Source organism: Orycteropus afer, unplaced genomic scaffold (assembly GCF_000298275.1).
Source record: "Orycteropus afer afer isolate SDZICR_OR568_19922 unplaced genomic scaffold, OryAfe1.0 scaffold01073, whole genome shotgun sequence".
Taxonomy (NCBI): Eukaryota; Metazoa; Chordata; class Mammalia; order Tubulidentata; family Orycteropodidae; genus Orycteropus; species Orycteropus afer.
Window position 1 is genome coordinate 190,942 of NW_006922660.1, and position 3,439 is coordinate 194,380.

Consider the following 3,439-nt stretch of genomic DNA (forward strand, 5'->3'; position numbering starts at 1 on the left):
TAGTGCCTAAGGCATTTGACTGCTAACCAGAAGGCTGGTGGTTCAAACCCACCAGCCACTCCTTGGAAGGAAGATTGGGCAATCTACTTCCATAGAAATACCACCTCAGAAACCCAAGGAAGGGTTGCTATGAGTCGGATCCTACTCGACTGCAGTGAGTGAGTAGGCTTAAAATGGGCCAACCCAGAAGCAGAGAGGGGGATCTCACCACCATCAAGAAAGAAGAGCCAAGAGTGGAGCACATCCTTTGGACCCGAGATCCCTAAACTGAATCGCCTCAACCCAGGAGACAGAGAGTGAGCTGTAACACTTTGCTGAGATGGCCAGAGACTATGAGAAGCAGTCAGAGGAATGGCAGCAGAAGGGAGACCTGGCAGAAGACTCAACGGGAGACCTGGCAGGAGACAGTGCGGTGGGCTTCTAGACCCAAAGAATGAGAAAGAGGAGCACTTTCAGACAGGAGGCTTGCTAGCAGAGTGGGGTGCCTCCAGACATTTGGTAGAACTAAGTTTGCTGACCCTCAGAGCTAGAGCTGAGCACCTTTGGCCCAAGGCTTGCCCATGGAGTAGGGGGCCTCTGGGCACTTATTGGCAGAGCTGAAAGAACTTTGTAACACTTGCACAAGCAAAGCACAGGCTATGGGTCCAAAGGGCCAAGGGCCAGAGAGAGGCCGGACTGCAACACAGCTGAGGGAAGGCTATCCTGACTGAAGAACTGTATCCTGAGTCCTTTCAGACCCTGAATTGTAACCTGTTACTTCCATAATAAGCCACATAATTGATATGAATATTGTGTGTAAATTCTGTTTGGCTACTGCAAGCACAAAGTATAGGACCAAGCAAAGAAGTACAGAGTGCAGTGGGAGGGATGGTTAGTGACTGGTAAAAAGGTTGAAGAGTGGAGGCATGTCTGACTTCCACTCCAGAGGAATCGGTCTTTGTCTATTGATGTTGATCTTGATCCTCTTCGCTTGTGAAGTTAAAAGAGGTCAGAATCCATCCCTACACCATTTTTACCAGGAAAATGGGGATATGGGAACTCTCTGTACATTCTGCCTAACTCTTCCATACACCTAAAACTCCTCTAAAAAGTAAAGTCTATTAAAAAGTAAGTAAATAAATAATAAAAAGTGAAAACAAACACCTTTATAAAGAAGAATAATAAGTACAGGAAGATTGATACTATTTTTTAAATGGGCCTTCTTCCACACTATTGAGGATATAAATTGGTGCAGATCCACAATCCTTATTGGAAAACACTTGGGGACAGATGGAATTTGGATTTGGAACTTTTCAGATCATAGAAAAGTAATATAAAGCATTTTCCACCAATTAGAAAATACACCAAAGTACCCCAGAATCAAACACATTAATATTTCCAGGTGGAACAAAGCCTATAAATAGCCATGAATGTACAAAAATTCTCAATTATAAGAACTTGTGAGAAAAAAAGCTACAATCTTATGAAGAATCTACTGTTTTCAGAACTTTTTTGTACTTCTGGGTTGTAGATAAGGGAGCATGAAGCTAAAAACCTTTGGCAACATGTGTTACATATCAAAAGCCTTAAAAATATACATATTCCTCAAATCAAAAATTCCGTACCTATGAATTCATGTTTAAAAAATAAGGCTTAAAAATTCCCATCACAGTGTTGTTTATAATATTTACAAATTGGCAATTATTTCCTAGTATTGTACAGTTTCTATGCAACCCTTAAAAACCAAAGCAAACCCAGGGTTGTCATTTTGATTCCGATTCATAGTGATCACATAGGACACAGAAGAACTGCCCAGAGGGCTTCCAAGGTTGTAAATCTTTATGGAAGCAGACTGCCACATCTTTCTCCCAAAGAGCAGCTGGTGGGTTTGAGCAGCTTACCCTTCAGTTAGCAGCCGAGCTCTTAACCACTGTACCACAAGAGCTCCTTAAACAACCCTTAAAAGTATAAAATATATAAATATACCCACAGCATATTATTAAGTTTTAAATATTAGATTAAAAAACAGTGTAACTATAAGATTCCAATCATTTATAGTTCAAAAGCAAGCATAATTAATCAATGGCATTAGAAGACAGGATAGGGATTACCCTTGGGGTTTGGGGTTGGGGAGACTGGAAGGGGCACAAGGGGAACTTCTGAGATGCATGTAAAGTTCTGTTTCTTAATCTGGGAGCTGGTTACACAGTATGTTCACCTAGTGAAAATTCACTGGCAAACTACTTATGATTAATGCACTTTACTGCCTGCATGTAAAAAGTTTTTTTTTTAAAAAAAAAAAAAAGTATATAAGGGCTAAAAAAAATAAAATAAAACCTCATTGCCATTGAATCAGGTCCAACTCATAGCGACTCCTCCTTGGGTTTCCGAGGCAGTATCATTACGGAAGTAGATTGCCCAACCTCCATTCTGGGGAGTGGCTGGTGGATTTGAACTGCCAGCCTTCTGGTTAGCAGTCAAATGCCTTAGGCACCTCGCCATCAGAGCTTCCCATGTAAGAGGGCTAGTGCCATTTAAAAAAAAAAAAATACATACATCAGAATGTCAATATTAATGATAGCTAGTCCAGGCTTTGAAAAATGGATGAATTTTATTTTCTTCATGTCACTCTGTATTGCCTGAATTTTCTCTTAACAATGAGGAATACATTACCTTTATAATAAAATAAGACATAATCCAGAAGAACAAAGTGGGAGGACTCAGACTTTGTGATTTCAAATCATACTATAAAGTTATTATTGTTCATAGGTGCGTCGAGTCATTTCCAACTCATAGCGACCCTACGTACAGCAGAATGAAATGCTGCCTGGTCCTCACAATCATTATTATGCTTGAGCCCATCATTGCAACCACTGTTAATCCATCTTGTTAAGGCTCTTTCTCTTTTTCACTGCCCCTTCACTTTACCAAGCATGAGGTCCTTCTCCAGGGACTGTTGCCATCCTAGCCTACAGTAATCAAAACAGCCTGGTACTGGTGGAATTAAAAACACATAGACCAATGGGGTAGAATTGAGAGTCCAGAAATAAATCCACACATCTGTGGTCAAGTGGTTTTCAACAAGGGTGCTAAGTCTATCCAAGGGAGAAAGAAGAGCCTGTTTAATAAATGGTGCTGGAAGAAATGGATTTCTACATGCAGGCGAATGAAGCTGGACCCATACCTCACACCATATACAGAAACTAATTCAAAATGATCAAGGACCTATATGTAAGAACTAAAACCATAGAACTCTTAAGAGGAAAACATAGGGATAATGTTTGAGGACCTAATTTTCAACAGTGAATTCTTAGTGTGGCACCAAAAGCACAAGCAGTAAAAGACAAAATAAATTGGACTTCAATCAAAATGAAACACTTTTGTGCATCAAAGGACTATAAAAACAAAGTGAGGAGATAACCTAAAGAAAATTTGGAGGAATCATATAGCAAATAAGGGT